Here is an 18,138-nt window from a genome sequence, read left to right as displayed (position 1 = left end):
CCCGCCACAGCAAGTGTTGTGGTTTCCTAGATTGTTTGGAAGCCAAATTGTGGACTGGAAGCCACAGTGGAGTGAATCACGGCGCTGCCTGCACACGGGCGGCCTGCCTGCCAGCACCTGGGGCCACGCTAGCAGGGACACCTCCAGCCAGCCTTGTTTGTGCTTCACTTCTGAAGGGAGAGCTGTTCCAAGACCATGGACATGACCTGTGCTTCCTGGTGCATCTTTTTGTGGATGCTCTCTATGGGCCCAGCGGGTGGGAGAATTTGGGCAATTGTCACTCGGCCAAAAGGCATTTCTAGTAGGGGAGAAAACAGCCTAACAACTTTGAGTCATGTTTTATTGCCTTGGGATCAGAGTGCCTGGAAAGCAATTCTCTATTGTTGCTTTGCAGGCCTTCTGGAGGTGATGATGCTGCTTAATTTCACAAGCTCCTTTCATCTAGCTCCTGCACCATGCTTTCCCATCTCGAGGATGGGCTGTGACGGCGCTTGGCTAAGGCAATCTGTGTAGCTTTGTGAGGATCCCATCTGTTTCTCTACTTGACAGCTGGGTTGTTCGATGTTACTTGCCTTCTTGCTTTCCTGTAAAACCAAGCACATTATTAGGACCCGAAATAGTAGCTCCTCTGGGCCATGTTGTAATAGGAGGGTGTTTCATTATGACAAGTTCCAGCATTGCATGAAGGCGAAGCCCTTTTATACATGCAAGGAAATAGCAACAATCTGCTTGCAGGTCATGCATGGCTCAGCTCTTTGAACTTCTACATTACCAAGTGTATGCTGTCTCTGTTCTCAGTGACTGTACTTTGCAACAAGCACTGTAAATTATCCAGCGAGGATAATAGAGCAGTTTGATGGTAGAAGAAAGAGGAATGAATGGCAAATTTATGCTAATGAAAACATCTGTTGGGTATTCTTGTTACTCTTTCCTCATCCATCCCCTTGCATCCGGAGGTGGTTTAAAGCCAGGTGGAGTAAAGAGATTCCATTTTTTTCTCTGAGTGGACCTTAGGCTCTTGCAAATGGATAGCTATGGGTGCAAGGCAAAACATTGGAGGTATTGGTTTTTGGCACCACTTCACATAAGCGCATTCTTGAGTGCTTTGCAATACCTGGGACTTAATGGTGCTCCTTGCATGTTACCCAGAGCTCACTGACAAGTTGGACTGTGAGCTCGGAGAGCTTTGGAGAGCTGCGGGTCAGATGTGGCTGCACATTGTGGGAAGCTAGTGAGCCTGGTGGGGAAAATGGGTGTCAGTCTTATGAGGAGCGGCTGAGGGAACTGGGGTTGTTTAGCCTGGAGAAAAGGAGGCTGAGGGGAGACCTCATCGCTCTCTACAACTACCTGAAAGGAGGCTGTAGCGAGGTGGGTGTCGGTCTCTTCTCCCAAGTAACTGGCGATAGGACGAGAGGAAATGGCCTCAAGTTGCACCAGGGGAGGTTTAGATTGGATGTGAGGAAAAATTTCTTTACTGAAAGAGTGGTTAAACATTGGAACAGGCTGCCCAGGGAAGTGGTTGAGTCACCATCCCTGGAAGTATTTAAAAGACGGGTAGATGAGGCGCTTAGGGACATGGCTTAGTGGGCATGGTGGTGTTGGGTTGATGGTTGGACTCAATGATCTTAGAGGTCTTTTCCAACCTTTATGATTCTGTGACTCCACTCCTGTGTCTCCAGTGGGTGTATTGCTTGCAGAAGGTTTTCAGATGCTGCAGATGCCTGACCTGGGTGCATGGTTAAGGACCATCATGCATTTTGTGGGTGCTGAAAGGTCACAGCCTCTCTCTCTTTCTTCCATTTTAGCTAGGTTTAAATGGAAGTAAATCTCCCCCAGCTGCTTTTCTAATGCAACAAAACACTGGAACTGGTGGAGAAGGAGAAAGAGACAGGCGACTGGTAAATGTTTCTGTAAATGTTGTGGTGTTTTTGTTTCCAGAATGTTATTGTATTGCTGGGGAAAAAAAAAAAAAGTAATTCAATAAACACAAAGCAGGCAACATGTTTGCACCCTCTAAGTGCAGGGGAATGCTGAGCTTCTGTTGCTTTTTCTTTATTTATGTTTTTTGTGGTACTGCCTTAAGGTGTCTTACCAGAAGTAGGGGCCATCATTATTAGAGAATCCTGTAAAACAACTGTAATAATTGCACAATGTTGCAATTGTATTGCTATCAGTTTTATAATTATTCATAGATTTTTTTTTTTAAAAGCCGTGAGGGACTGTCTCTGCACACATCATTGATTTTGCTAAAAATATCTTATATTTTAATGGTACGTTTCACTGGAAAAACATAACTACTCCATAAAAGTAAGACTTACAGTATCGTGGGATGGGAATGTTTCCTGTTGTCTTGATGGAGAGGTTGATCTAGATGGATTTATTCAGTCGCTTAACAGCTGTTGGAGAAGGGTACAACATCAGATGCCTCATCTCCTCTGCTCCATCCTCTCTGACCAGGGGTTTGGAGTTCGATGTCCAGCTGTTACCCTTTGTTTTCTCAGCGGGCTGCCATGATGGCCTGATGTCTGTCCCCTGGGTCCGTCTGTGATGCAGAAGGATGCTGCACGGCTGGCGCTGACCTCAATGTGACTATAGGAACATAACTAGCCATGCGGCTCCAGCATGGCATCTTGCCAGAGGCCGTGCCGCAGCGGATGCTTGCACACATGGAGCACAGTCATCCCTTGCCCGATTCCCGGCTCCCCCCCCCCCCCCCCCCCCCCCCCCTTGATTTCATTTTTTTCCTTCCAACCCACAAGAACCTGATGCAGCTCCTGACCGGTAGCTCTGATCTTTACCAAATTGTGCCTCTGCTTTCTTATATGTCTCTCCCAAGCTCCCAGTTCCCCATGGCTCCTGAGGACCATGGGGATTAATGTGCCCGGCACAGAGGGGTGGTGAGGCTCCCAGGGCTGCCATCGCTCCCTGCCCTCCTCGCTCAGGGGGGTGTGAGGACTGGGGGATCTGTGGTTTTGCAGAGGGGGTCTCAGTGCGTTGCTCTGGGCTGCTGATGGAGGGTGTGCTGGAGGAGAACGTCCCACAGGCATGGAGGTGATGCAGCCCTGTGCATGCGCATCTTTACTTGCTGCAGGGAGTGGGGATGGTGCTTAAAACCTGTTTGAAATAATTCCAGTGCAGGGTATGGGGAGAGGACAGCCGTCGGACCACGGCCACCGTGTTGTCCCCAGTGGTCCCTCCTTGCGAGATTCCTACCCGGCTGCTGTGACCACAGGTCAGCTGCTCAGGTCGAGGATGTTGTTTCTATTCAGGCTGTTCACGGACCACCGGCAGGTTAAACTGCCTCCATCCAGTATGAGCTAGGACATGCCTGAAAGCCCCAGGCTGAGCTTTCTCCGGCCCTTGCTAACTGAGCTCTGGAGGAGCCTGGGTCAGCAGAACATTGTTTTAGATCCTGCTGCAAGCCCAGGGCATGCAAAAGGGCCCAGAGCGAGGCGAATCTGGGGCTGCTCTTCATTTTGCCAAATGCCACCCTGCCATTAAATATCTTTTCCCCTGTAAGGCAGCAGTCAGTGTTGAACTGGCAGTCAGAAAGCCACTGCTGAGCCAAAACTCCAGTCCTGTATTTTGCAGTAATTAGCAGGTTTGAGCATGTCCTTGGTTCAGCAAAAAAAAAAAGCCAGGAGATGACACAAGAGTGTATTTTATTGTATTTATTTATTTAGAGAGTGTGTGTGTGTGTATTTCAGGGAATGTTTAGCGTTCAGGTTCATAGAGCTGAATCCGATTTAGTTTTACAGGAGACGCCCCAGTTGTCCGTAGCAACCTGAAATTGATTTCCCCCCATGCCTACTGAAAGCTGTTCCTTCTTGAATCATCCCTTTAATTTAATACAGTGAACAGGATGTCCCTGCATGCGGAAACTTTTTTTTTTAACAACAAGTAACCTAGGCAAAAAAAAATTCTTATTTGAGCAACATCCCTGACTCCGTCTTTATTACCGCTTGGCATTAGTCCTTTCCACGCCATTTCCTTGTGCTTTGTTTCAGACACTAGAGACCATTATCAGTATTGGCTAATCACCGCGGCCGCAGGGTGGAGGGCCGCAGGGAGACCTCCCCCTGCACGCTCTGGCCACCTCAGCCACCTTGTCTGCTCGGCAGCAGGTCCCTCCTCGACATGAAACCCTTCAGGCTGCCCTGCTCTCCCCAGCCTCTGCTGTGTGGGTTGGCCTGGTGTGTGCGGTCGTGCTGAAAAATATATATTCTTTGTGGTCTGTGTAGCATCAGTCCTGTGCTTTCCCCTTATGGGCAGCGGTGCCCGTGTGTGGCTCTGGCGATGGCGTGCGTCGAGGAGTGGGGTGAGTGCTCCTTGCAACGGCGATGCGCTGCATGGCTTTTCATCCTGACTTGAGGAGAAGGGATGAGGCATGCTGCTGTTCAGGGCAATGACATCATCGTTAAGTGTCCTCTCCACCTTCTGCTAATTAGGGTGCTTAGGGCCAGGAGCTGCTGGTGGCTCTGCTGCAGAGACCCGGTGAGAGAGAGGTGGCTGCCTTTGATGGTGCTGTAGGTGCGTATAGCCTGGGGCCTATACAGACCCGGGAATAACCACATTCTCCGTGTTGACCTTGCTGAATATTTTAAACTCAAAAAGCATTATAATACTGCTGCTTACAATCTTCTCTGACTTGTACCAGTTTGGCTCTGGTTTCTCATGCGAGGTCTCTGCTGGGATGGTTCCCAGGGTCAATGAGTGCTGTTGGCTCCTGTGGGACTGTAGACCTGGATGAGACTGGAGACCTAAGTCTGAGATGGACAAAGTGAGGTGTGTGAATCCTGGACTTATAATTATCCTGCACAGAGTGATTAACAACATGTATGGAGATGTGAAGAAAGAAGCTACTGCCCATGCATAGAAGATGATCTTCAGCCTGAAATATCAAATTATTAGGCAGTTGTGGATTAGATATTTGTAACAGGCTGTCAAAGATCTCGTCTGAGCACAGCTTGAGGATGGGTATTTTTAGGCCTGTTGTGACAGGACAATGGGGAATGGCTTTAAACTAAAGGGGGGGATAGATATAGACTAGATATAAGGAAGACATTTTTTACGTTGAGGGCGGTGAAACATTGAAGGAGGTTGCCCAGAGAGGTGGTGGATGCCCCCTCCCTGGAAACATTGAAGGTCAGGTTGGACGGGGCTCTGAGCAACCTGATCTAGTTGAAGATGTCCCTGCCCACGGCAGGGGGGTTGGACTAGATGACCTTTAAAGGTCTCTTCCAACCCAAACTATTCTATGATTCTACGGTTCTGTCAAAACCTCTTTTTGCAGGTCTTCCAGCTAAAGCAGTGGAGCTGCTTCAGAGGAGGCTGGTTGGAAGGTGTTTGGGAAGAATGGGAAGAACTGCAGTACTGTTTTGCTCCTATTTATAAAAGAAATCTGTGTCCTTGCTGTCTCTGTGGTGCCTGAGGATGCCAAAGAAGTGACTTGCCCTGTCAGAGGAGTGCCAGGGATGAAGGATTTAGGGCATTTGTGGTTTTGCTATCTGGAAGAGCATTTGACTACATTTTGGAAGAGCGACAGCTTGCGCATGGTCAGCAGAGACTGCAACCTTTTCCACAGTTGCTTTCCCCTAGTTTTTGCGCACCATTGCAGGACAGCACAGACTTTCTCCTGTGCTCTTAGTTCTTGCCCTGCTCGTTATGAAGCTGTGTGTTAGAGGAGGTGTTGCTGGGCTGGGGCAAGGTGTGCTGTGGTAGCAGTTGTCCCACCAGAACTTGTCCCTGTTGACTATTCCACATGAAGAGAAGCGAGCTGCTGCTTGCATCTACGCTTCGGCCATTAGCACAAATTGCACCGATCTGTGCTGTGAAATGTCTGCCTTTTCCTGGCTTGTTTTCTGAAAAAGGAAAAAAAAAAAAGTGCACGAAATCAATATGGCAGAGCCTTTGGTTGTGTGTTCACCTGCTGTCACTTGGAGAGGAAACCATGTCACTCAACATGCCTGGTCTATGGCACTTGTTGAGAAGATAGTTATTTAATCTTACTGTTTTTTTCACATCAGTTAAAAAATTGGTTTATTTAATGTGCATCTTCTGAACATTTCACTGAATAAGCTACCCAAAAAGGTTAATCTCCAATTCTGTACTGCTTTTACTGTCACATCCAACTGCTTCAAAGACAGTAATGAGTGTGTCTCTAATGATGATTTTCAGATGCAGAGGTAGCAGAAGCATCTACTATTTTCAGGTGCCAAAACTGAGACTTACAAGGCCTGTTTTTTCAGAACACTTCATGGTTTGTAGCGCTGTACATGGTTATAGTACAAGTCTCAATTAGAGATTGAACAGAGAATCTCAGACCACGACTGCTATTTCTTGTCTCTTCTGGACGTGGTCTTTCTGTGTCTTTAGTTAGCCAGAAAAGGCACAGCAATAAATACATGGGAAAAATTTGATATATGTTACTTTCCTCTTGTCGTTCAGGAGGTTTATGGCAGAGGCATAAACAGGATCTAATCTTTCAAAGTGACGCTCAACTGCCAGACCACGAAGCATCCTTTCTGGTCTCCTTACCATTGCCTGCCTGGCATGCTCCCCATCTTCCGAAAACTGAATGAAGGTGAGGAAGCCACTGTCCCACATGGTTGCAACCTCCTTTTCCACATGACCTGGCTTTCATACACCACTAGCAAGTTGCTCCAGGTCTCAATGAGTTTCTATGTGTCCCTGTTTGCATTCCTCCCTTGAGCACTGACTGCCTGAGAGCTGGGTACGACCTGGCTGGGGTACGCAGAAGTTCCTTGACTGTTATCTGTAACTTCTGACAGCGGGATATTTGTAAATTTAAACGCTTCCTCCCAGAAGTATCAAAGGAACTAGGGCCACTTTTCAGTATGAACATGAAAGGCTTTCACGCACTAGTGCAGCAAGGATTGCCATGGAGAACAAAGGCTTTTGCTAATCGCTTCTAATGCCTTTCAAGTTTATGCCTCATTTTTTCCCCTTTTTCAGACAGCCTCCCAGAGTACTGAGGCTTCAGTGACTGACTCACCAAATAATTAACAGGAGGAGGACTCCATCTCTGAAACTTTTGAACACCTCTTTTAATTTTCTTAAACCAGCCAGTACCCTGGCCAGGTTCCAGTTCATGTAATTACATTTGACCTAACTTAATCCCTTGGCAGTTTCAATTGCATGTGGTAGTCTTCTTGGCTCCCTGTCCTGGGCTGCCATTCAATGCTACTTCATGGTTTTCAACAGCTGTTGTAATTCAGCCATAGAAATGGGTGTATTTTCTTGGTGGAAGCACTCCTTGTATCTCTGTCCCTTGCTAAATATCCTTATCTCACTAGTATTTTGGGGGAGGCAACGTGTCTGATGCTGCAGATGATCTTGTTGAAGTCCTTGGAGCTACTTGCACCCTTCAAGATGGGCATGTATTTAAACTCTTCTGTTAGTTGGCCATCATACATTTTGAGATTACTTTGAGTTCTTCATCTTCAGTGAAAGGCATTTATTGCTCGGTCTCCTCAGCTACTGTATGCTGCTGTAGGGACATTATCGGTGCAGGTATTCCTCTTTAGCCTTGGAAACGGCACTTCTGTTATCAAATCTGTGCTAAATAGGAGTGTGTCACCTTCCTGTGCTGACAGCAGTTGTGCTGGCTGTAAGCGTTTGCATTGGTAAGAGTGGAAATGATCAAGGAAAGCAAAAGCCCAGGGCAGCTGAGAAGGATTGCAATGGGGAAAAAAAAAAAAAAATCCCAAGTGGAAACTTGGAGATAGACAAAGTGCAGTAGCGAAAGGGATAGTCAGATGGATGGTACGTGCAAGAGGGAAGACACTGAGTTGTTGCATTGGCACATTTTTAGATGTGCAACAGGCATCTTGTTTTCACAGCAGATGGCAAATTGAGTGTTTCTTGGCTTCAGCCCTTGGAAAAGGCATATTTGTTACAAAGCCACTTGATCGTTTGGGGCTAGTAGCAGCCCTTGTTAAGGGTAGACAGGAATTTAGACAAGATGGGGTGCAAAAGGTGATCCACTGGTGAAAGATGCTGTTGTGGCAAATTGTCTGCTACCGTCTAGCTCTGTTTTTCTGAGAGCCTCCAAAAGTAGGATGGCAAATGTATTATTGCTGCTCTCCTTTGTTGCTTGCTCTCTCTCATGAAATTTGGGATGTTTTTGTTATTCAGAGCTCTCCCCTGTGTTTCCAAACACTGCTCATGTAAATCTCTTCTTTATTGTTTCCTCGTTGTCACCAAACCCTTGGGTTCAGGAGAAAGATTATTTTTTGCTAGATAGAACATCCTGAATTTTGGGAGGTAAGGACTATGTTGTGAACACATAAGTTACTTGATCTTTTATCAGACCTGACTTTTCTCCTCTGGGTCTATCCCATAATTACACACACTCAAATCTCAGAGTAGGCTAGATGTCTTGCCCTTGTTGGCTTCAGTGACACTGTAAATAACGTCACTGGTGGCAACATAAAGATTTGTCCTCTGTCACAGTTAATAAAGCTTTGGAGTCGTAGCCATCTGATTTTGATGTGCGCTGGGTATTGCTTATAGCTTGGCAGAACTTTCTGAAAAGATAGTGAGCACTTTGTTTCCTAGAACACAGATTTATCAAACCCTTATGGTGGTTGTCAGAGAAAACGTGGCCAAGTTTGAGTGGCGGCACATGATGTATCTGCAGTCATTGATGTTGCTTTTGAAGATCTGTTTGAATGTTAAGTAATGGGGTGGAAGAAATTGTACTTCAGAGTTGTTGGTTTTTCCTTACTACTGGACCCTCTGCCTACCACCCTAAAGACAAATCTTTTCTTTTTCTTGTTTCAGAATACTTTGTAACTGGGTGTGCCTGAATGCATCAGCCTTTGGATGTGAGCGTCTTCTCTTGAAACAGCCTTGTGATATCCTAGCTGCCTGTTCTCTCGGGGTAAGAAAAGAAATACGCATGCAGAGGCACGAGATTAAGAACGTGCTTTGAGCAGAAGCAGAATGGCAGAGAGAGGACAAGCCACACTGGTGCCTCAGCTTGTAAATTTTGGAAATAGTGAACTTCTTGTGGAGAGAGGGAATAAACTGTAAATCTGTCCACTGTAAATAAGACAAATTACGAGCTTAAGTTGCAGCAAGAGAAGTTTAGATGAGACATTAATAAATGATCTCCTGCATTAAGACTAGCTGGGCGCTGGGGTAGATTGCCCGAGGAGCTTAGGAAGTTTCAGTCATTAGAAAGGTTTAAGAGCAAGTTAGCAAAGCCCCATGAGATGTGCTTTTAGGACAACTGATCCTTCCATGTGGTGGCAAAGTGGACTGGATGACTTCTGGAGAGCCCTCCTAACCTGTTGATGGTTAGAAATTGGAGAATGTGAAATCCTTATCTTAAACTTATTCAAAACTGATAAAGTAAAAGGCAAAGCTCAGTGTATCTGTGCAGAAGGAGCTGCCTGGTCTGATGATGAGCTTTGATGCAACAGCAGTTAACTCAGGTGGTCAGTGTTTTTGCTGCCTGAATGGTGGTGTTCTTCTAGAGGGAAGTGTAAGCTCATGGAAAAGGAGTTCAGTCCTCAGTCCTTGGCATGTAATGTAAACTTGTGATAGAAACAGGAGGTTGTATCAGTTCTGTTTCCTTTGTAGCAAGTTCCTGGGAGTTTGGGTCTCTTCTGTGATCCATGTAAGGGCTTTACTCTTACTCTCAGGTGGGTCATCTCATCTATTGTATTGTGACGTAAGAACACAATGCCACAGATACAGGTATACTGAGCAAAATACGAGTATCATGTGGAACACATAGACAGGAACCAAATGATTACTTTTCCTCTTTGTTTCCAGGGGCTGATGAGATGGTGGAGAGTTTAATTTTTCTTTTCTTGTTCTTCTGTTCCTCTTCTCCATTGCGTCTCATTGTCCTGTCTTGACAACGAATGCAGCAGGCTTTTTATGTGTTTAAAAATGCTATCTCACCAGCTGGGTCTTGAAATTATGTCCTGAAGATGGCTGCTCATTTAATTCCCTTGCTTCTCCCGTGGGCAGCTGCAAATGACAAACCTAGCCTGGGCTCAGGCAGCCTCTGAGTCATCATCATGAGAGGAATGGGGTTCGGGTGCCTCATCTTCCTTGGTCCGATTAAGAAGGATGGTGAGATACTTGTCCTGTGTCTTAGGACTCCTAAAATTCAATGGGAAATTCTTCAACCTCCTGTTGGACTTTGTTTGGGATTCATTTGGTTTCTCTAATATTTACCTTTCGTCCTGAATGTCAGCAAATACTGGTGTCTCCCCTGGAGTTATACTAGTGTCTTACTGTTCGTTATCATCTTCTGCTTAGCAGAGATAAGCTGTTATGTCCCAGGGGTATAGAAACATGGAAGAAACTTTCAAATAGCTCTAAGAAATGCAGATCATGTCAAGAGAGAAATAAGGGGATGCCTTTCTGAAGTCACCTTTCTACATGGTTTTTTTTTCTTTTTTTTTTCCTCTTGAGCTTTTCAATTCCTGCAACTAGCTGCTCAAATCTTGAAAGCAAAATGCGTTCATAGAAAGATAAAATTTACTGTGTGCCCCCTGATCTTTTGATCTCAATCAATCAAATAAATCTAAGACCTTGCTGTTCACCTTGTTGCAAGGACAGTTAATAAGTTGAGGGGTTGTGCCAATGGCAGTGATGGTTTTACAGCCTTCTGCTTTTTTGTTGTTGTTGTTGGTTTTTTTTATTCTGACCTTCTGGACTGGTCAGGGTAAGATTATTTGCAAAGAATACTCCATAAATATGACTGTCAGGACCGGAGTTAACATTCAAGCGTTGCTGCTTAGCAAAAGAAAACAATATGCCAAAGTTCAATTTAGATTTCCCTGCAGGGTTGAAAATAATGACAAGACTCACTTAACATGGCAGAGATGAGTCCTGCCACCTCTATGGGAGTGGTTGCCTTACAGTCCCGCAGCACATTGCAGCTATGTGCCTGGTTAACTTGCTGGCTGTGCCTGAAAATTTGGCGTCTGGTGTCTCATGCTGGGGCTAACTTGGGGCAGAGGAACCCTGAGGTGCGTCTCCCAGCTCTCCGAGGTGCAAGCTCAGTTAACTATGTAGTTTTCTTTGATTTTGCAACTGCAAATTCCTTTTTTTCTAATGCTGCGCTCCTTGCTTACACCTGCAAATGGGGTTTTTGTGGAGCTGCTCTAAGCTCTGAGTCCTGCAATGTTGTTGGTTCACTCCATCCTTTCACTCCATCCTTTCACTCTGAGTGCAAGCTGGTGTGCATTGCAAGCGTTGCTCCAGAAAGTCCCAGCACGTCCTGGTGTGTTGTGAGTAGCGCCTTGTGGGTTGCTCATTGTGATCTTTGTGCGCTTTGGGAATCGCAGGTTTTGGTGTGCAGCTGGTGGGGTTTTCCCTGCTGGGACTATTAATCGAAACAGTTCCTAGACGTCTCCCACCTAACGTTTGCCACCAAGGAGGCTTGCAGCGTCCGGCGGCAAGAATCTTGCTTGTCTGTCAGAAAGTATAATGGTGATTATCGATGTTTCTGTGGTCTTGTCAGCAGAATTGACTTCTGTGGGTGAGAGCAGCATGAGTGAAGCTGGGAGCCAGCAGCTGCTATTTAAGCATTAACCTGCAGTGTTTGAAAACCGCACCAGTCCGCTGTGTAGAAATGGTCTCTCTACAGAGCCTGGTCATGGATGTAAATATAGTTTGTCAGAAGCATGTGGCTCTTCTGAGGTTATTTTTTCCTCCTTTCGTAGATGAGAAAGTGAAGGTGTTGAAGACCTCTTCCTTTTACTCACAGGACAGTACACAGCAGTGGAGCCCCGAGGTTGGGTCTGAGAGCCATAGGTTTGGCCAAAAAAAAAAAAAAAAAGCTACATGTGGTGAAAGGCAGCTTGTTCCCTGAAAAAATTATGCCATCAGTTGAGAAATCAGTCTTGGACTGGGTGGTGAAATAACGGTGCAAAATGCAATGCGACTTGGGGAGAGTCATGCGGCACCTCAGTGACAAATCCCCTGCAACAGCTCAGTGGCTCTGGGTCCAGCTCTGCAACGCCGTAATTTGCAGTGAAACAGATGGGCCTGGTTCCTTGTCAGCATAGGCTGAAAAGTTTAAAAACAAAATAAACAAATAAATTAGTGTTTAGTCCCATCTTAAAATCCAAAAGCTGTTTCTCCAGCGCCTGTAAATATCTTAACCCCTTGCTGGATTTACCTGCCTTGCACACAAAACTAGAGATATTGGGGGAAAATAGATGACCGAGTGTGGCAGAGCAATGCCTTTGCTGTGTGCTGCTGCACCCTTCCAAGCCCAGCGTCCTTGCCATGAGCTGGGGAGAGGTGTCCCGGTCCCCACGGATAGCTGCCATCCTCGAGGTGCCAAGGGGAAAAGCCCTGCAATACGCGGGAGTTTTGCATGGCCCGGACACTGACATTCTTTTTTCTTATTCCAAAAGGGACTGGCAATTAGCAACAGAGGTAATAGCCACCTTGAATTAAATCATATGGAGGCATGAGAAATAGCAGGGTATATTTGGAAATATCTATTGCATATATACGTATTCCTCTTAAGAAACATGTTGGAGATGCCATTTCCATAAATACTAATAAGGCTGTTTGATTCCAATTTTCAGGTAAGATTAACATTTTATTGAGTATTATATCTGTCACATTCAATGCTTTAGTGTACCATCCTCTCAGGCTCATTAGCATAATTGCAGTGCTTAAGCAACAATAAAAAATTCAACAGTAAAATAGCAGTTAGCACAGGCAATTTGTTATCAAAAGCTTTTACTTAAGGACAGCTTTTGAGCATATTTATTATCAAGTTAGGGCTATATATTATTTTTATTTAGAAAAACAAAAGGGAAACATCGTAGGATTTTTTTCTTTTTTTAATGGCTAAATCAGAAGGCCTGAAAATTGGTCACAGCCTTTTTCTCTGTTTCTTAAAATTGCTCAGCAAATTCGCTTGGGGTGGGAAGACGAGATAACGAAACAAACCCAGGTCTGGAGCAGGGTTGCGATGTTAATACCTCAACAGAACAGTATCAGTAAATCCTGATGCTGTCTCGAGCACCCCTTTTAAAATCCCCTCACCACGTCCCAGGCTCTGAAGACACCATCCTCCCCCTCTGTAAGCGATGGCACTGTCATCAGAGCAGTGCAAAGACGGGTGGCCCAGCCTTGCGCCCTGACGGTGCCTGCAGACAGGGGGAGAGAGCGGAGAGGACCTGTGGGAAGATGGGACTTTGCTGTTGGTGCTGGTTGTCTTTGAGGTTGGAGCGGCGGAGTATGGTGTGGCTGTGTGACAGCACTGCGCGCTCCCCCTGTTTCTGTTCTCCCTTTGAGGACACGTAGGGGAACAGTCCTCTTCCAGAAGATCTGTAGCGGAGGTATGAATGTGCATGTGTTTGTGTGCATGCACCTGCTTGTGCGCATACATGCACGTGTGCACATACACAGAGAAAATCCCTGTTGACAGCATGGCAAGATTCCATGTGTGTATTTTAATTTTCGACAAAAGGCATTTTGGGGGCAAATTTTCTATGTGCATTTAAAATATGAAATTGTACCTCATAAATAAAGAAGTGAGTTTTAAACAACATAAGAAGTCCTCAAAGGAAGATGTCCATCAAGAAAAGCACAAGCATTTGGCAAGAGGAGGACCATTGCTGTGGTTGCTCATGGGTAAATGCAGACCTGAATCTTTTGCAGTCCTCTGAGGTGGCAGCCGACAGGGACATGCAATGTGTCATATTTATTCGAGTGAAATGTGCCCCCTTTTCTGTATGATTCCTTTGTGGGTGGAGGGTGTTTTTGGAACTCTCTTTGTGGGAGTTGGCTCCTCCACACCCTTCAGCTTGACTTCTTCAGATTGTCATTGTCTGTTGTCCTTGTTGTTCCTCAGACCTCTGTTCACCTCCAGCATCCCTGTTCTCCTCCCTATCACTGAACCTTGGGATCTTTCTCCTGTGTGTTTTCCTCATCCTCCCTTGTTCTGGGAGGATGTCCTTTACCTTGTGCTGCTTTTCCAGAGGTCGCTCTCCCATCTTCTCGATGGATGACTAATGATGGACCTGTCCCTGTTTGCCATTTCGGTGGTGCCCAACGCCCATGGTGAAGAGCTGCCACAGCCCTCACAATGCCTTGACGGGGCTTGCAGCCTGGATGAGCAAGAGGGCTAAACTTGTTTGGGTTTTTTTTCCTCCCAGTTTGACTGTTATCTAAGCTCACCCCATGAGGAGAAGTGAAGGCAGCGCTGCCCCAGGGCAGAAGCTCATGTTCATAGTGAAACAGGATGTGCAAGCAGGTTGTAGGAATTGGGAAGGGAGTACATGGAAACAGGTGGAACTAAACTGGGCACATATTAGAGAAGTGATGTGCTTGTGGGGTCCTCTTCACAAACACCCTCTTCTGTGAATGTGTGAGATTTGAAAGGAGCTGGTTGTTTCAGATCCCGTTTTTTTTTGGGTACAAAAACCCATGTTATTCTCCAGAGATAAACTGTGTGTTTCAGATTCTTAGGTAGTCGTGAGTGTTGTGTTGGTACACAGCTCACTCTCATGAAACTGCCTAGTACTGCACGGTGTTTGCACTTTCTGTCAACTAGAGAGCTTGGTGATGTTCCTGGGAAGATGGAATACGCAGAAACCGACTGTGGAGAGCTAAACTTCCCGAGACCTTTGCTCTCAGTGCAAATTTGGCTGTGATTTGAATTGCAGTTGAAATATGTGCTCTCTGCCTCCATGGTCACCTCCAGGAATGGGGACTTGTTGCTGCTCTCCCAAGAACAAGCAGGTTCCTGCGCAGTCCTGCAGGTCCCCGCTATCACTCCTTCTGGCTCTGCTCGTCCGGCTTTAGTAGCATCCAACACATTAGTTACCTGAGCATCTCCTGCTTGCGTCTAGCCTTGTAGCTGGGTAGTGGTGGGTGTCTTCTGCTGTGGCCAGAGAAGCACCCTTCTAGGTGCTGTGCACAGAGGGTTCCCACATCCATAGGAGGAGCTGGGGCACGAGGGAAGGTGCTTTCTTGGGGTGTTGACGTGATTGAGGGCATTTCTATGTTGCTCCTACCTGAGATCTATAGTTCTCCAACAGTTTAGGTAGGAAGGACCTTGCAGCTCTCTTGTGCAGCCCCTGGCTCAAAGCAGGGTTAGCTTCAAGGTTGGGTGAGGTTGCTCAGGGCTTGTCATGGCAGTGGTGGTCTTGTGTGATCCTGAGGGATGGTCATGGTGTGTGCCTTGATGAAGGAGAAGAAACCTTACGGAGGGCTTTGGAGGCTGTAGTCTGGTGTCAAGGTAGTGGAGCAATGAGGTTTCTGGGAGAGGATCTGTAAGAACAGTCAGCCAAGAGCCAGAGTCTGCACTACAGTGGCACACGTCCTACATTGAATTCCCCTTGTGAAGCAGGGAGCACCATGCCCAGCTCTGCAGGACTAGTGCTGCTCGAGGCTGACTGCCACCTTAGCCGCTGGGGAAACCGCACGGCTCTCGTTCGTGATGGACAGGGAGGGATGATGGGAGGAGAGGGTCAGTGGCTGGAGCCAAGGCTGTGCGTGAACACGTCTTCTTCCAGGAGGAAAGTGCCTCCATGCTTCTTGCAGGGGAAAAAATTGGCTGAAAGAATTTAGCAGTGATAAATGTCATAAAAATACTTATGCTGGAATTTGTAAAGCCTGGAACATCTGTTCTCGACAGTGCTTTGATCATGTTGTGAGGCTTTTAAAATGATACTTCCATGAAATAAGTGAGATCCTTATGGCTGCAGGATTCCTTTCAGTGCCCTTTATTTCATGGAGCAAAAAGGCAAATTTCACAGGGAACATTACATGACTTGAAACACATATTTTAATGGTTAGTATCAACCAAACAATGTTTTATTAGGTGCTAGAAAAATGTTCCAGTTACATACCCCAGGAAGCAAAACACTCCCATTTACTTTTAAGCTTATGGGAGCTGTACTTTGGGGGGGGAACTCAAGAGTTTATTTTTTGTATATTACTGTATTCAAAACAAAAACAAACATGGTGAAACGAGCTTAAGCATTTTGAAGTTGATGTCAGAAAAGGGCCTTTTTGGGTTTTGTTTCCAGGCAGAGGTGCAGACGAGCCGGGATCAGCGTGTTTTCTGAGGGACACGCAGCAAACAGTTGCAAGACACTGATAATTTACTTTCCTCGGTGCACTGCTTTGGATTGAATAACTTTTTAGTCATCTGCTTTTCTCTGTGGAATCATCCTTTCCCCTTTCCTCGTCATTTTGGCAGGCTTCTCTGTTTCTCTTCAAGCAGCTGCGCATTTGCGGCTGAAATGTTGTGATGCTGAATGTCTCTGGTGTTTTAAGGAGCGTGGAAAGCTCCGATCGCAGAGCTGGATTCTTTGCAGCGCGACACCTGGCAGGAGGATTTCTGCTCCTCTGCCTTCCTGCTACGCGTAGGGAAAAAGAAAAATCTCCTGGGCTGTGTTTGCAGAAACAGCCTGTAGGACACAAGGAGCAGCAGGAAGGAGGGAGAAATTGAAGAGATGTGGAATGAGGGGGTCTCCTTCTCTGCCACATTCATCTGTTCATAACCCAGCAAATCCTTTCCCGCTGCTGCAGCCAGCGAGTCTGGCGGCTCCCAGCGGGATGCTGGGACAGCCTCCTCGCTCCCATCTCCCCTGCCCTCCGCTGGATGGATGAACGGGCCCACGTCTGGCCCCGGGGCTCTCCCCAGCAAGAGGAGCCTGGGGCGGTCCACGGTTTCTTCATTTTAAAGACTACCCGAGCTGTGAAAGGAGAAAGAGTTACGGTGATAAATAACAGAGAAGGAATATGACTGTGCTTTCTAGTAAGGTTCTGGGTGTCAGGGGTTAATTTATGAAAACTAAATTGTTTAATTAATTTCTGCAGCACCTAACAGGTGAACAGGCGGCTTATTACTGTGACATATCCATTTATAGCAGTTTTCCTTTGCTCACACCTGCGACTCAGTTCTGTTACATGCTTATGCTGTCTGTTAATTATTTACCAAGGATTTACAAGTACAGAGTGCAAATAAAATGCTTTTATGCTGAAGAGTGCATTGCACACCTGAGATTCCTGGGGTTTATGCCACTGTACTACCAGGTACAATCCCATCATCGTCCCTGGGCTTCTGATGGAGGAATCCTCGTGCATGCATGAGCAAGGGGCAGCCTCCTGCCCGCCAGAGCTTGCACGCAGAGGGGCTGCGTTTTTAGTGAAGGGCTTTCTGCACACGTGGCTGTGGTGTATGAGGGGATCTGTGTCCTTTGCTTCCTTGCAGATTGATTTTTGCCATTTTGATTGACTTTCTTCCCCCCTACAAAGCTTCGTTCTTCTTCTTAAGTGATGGCGGAAGCAAACTGTTTAAAAAAAACTCACTGCGATGTGCTTGTTTTTTTTAAAAAGAGTAAAATAGTATAAAAGTCAAGTAGCAGATCGAGTTCTGACTCAGCTGGTAACTTATGATCTTATGCTATTTCTGTAACATTTTTAGCTTATGACCAAATTTTTCTAATATTAGGACATTGCCATAGAAAGTGTGTCAGAGTCCCAGGCTGCCAGAACCTATCACTGTACAGAATATATACACTTCTGAGCAAGTGTGCAGGAGCAGTCCAGTAAGTTCTTTGTTGTGGTTTTAAATTGCTGCAATTTCTTTCCTTTTTTTTTTGGTTTGTTTTTTTGTTGATTCACTTAGCAAACAGTGCCGTGCAGAACAGCATAGCTGCTTTTTGTTTCTCACGCAGTCAGGCACCGAGCTCCCATCCCCAGCTGTGCCTCTTGCAGACTGGAGCTGCTTTACTGGTAGATTTTCAGCGGTGTAAACTGCTGCAAGTCAATTCAAGCTGTACTAACTATGTGGATTTCATGGAAGTTGAGAATCCGGTCATACAGCTCGTGATTTTAGTAAGGAAGGAGTTCTGGAGATGGCTGTCCTGTTCTAGGCAGGCGAGAAAGTACATGCAAAGTTTCTCTAAGCTCAAGGAAAGCGTGTGTGAACAAATGAGCATCTGTGTCGCAGTACAAGAGAAGGCGATTACTGAGGAAATCTCAAAGTTTACAAGTAGGATTTTTTTATAGGTTCAAATCTGCTGTGGTTTCAGAGTACCTAAGGACACTTAAAATAAAGAAACTCTAGACAGTCCAGCCCAAACATGCATGACACACAGCAGCAAAGCAATC

General features: G+C 46.1%; 1 protein-coding gene across 1 annotated transcript in view; it reads left to right on the top strand.

Moving 5' to 3' along the window:
* The first annotated feature begins 1,828 nt into the window (after positions 1-1,828).
* LPP (LIM domain containing preferred translocation partner in lipoma) overlaps positions 1,829-18,138 on the top strand; it is a 282,269-nt gene continuing 265,959 nt past the window's right edge. The window contains exons 1-2 of the mRNA XM_009334106.1: positions 1,829-1,898; positions 8,806-8,905. The gene's annotated coding sequence lies outside the window, so the exon portion shown is untranslated. The remainder of the gene's footprint in view (positions 1,899-8,805; positions 8,906-18,138) is intronic.

The sequence above is a fragment of the Pygoscelis adeliae genome, unplaced genomic scaffold (assembly GCF_000699105.1).
Source record: "Pygoscelis adeliae isolate BGI_AS28 unplaced genomic scaffold, ASM69910v1 Scaffold161, whole genome shotgun sequence".
Taxonomy (NCBI): domain Eukaryota; kingdom Metazoa; phylum Chordata; class Aves; order Sphenisciformes; family Spheniscidae; genus Pygoscelis; species Pygoscelis adeliae.
Note: the sequence above shows the minus strand (reverse complement) of the source record. Positions and strands in the feature narration are given on the sequence as shown.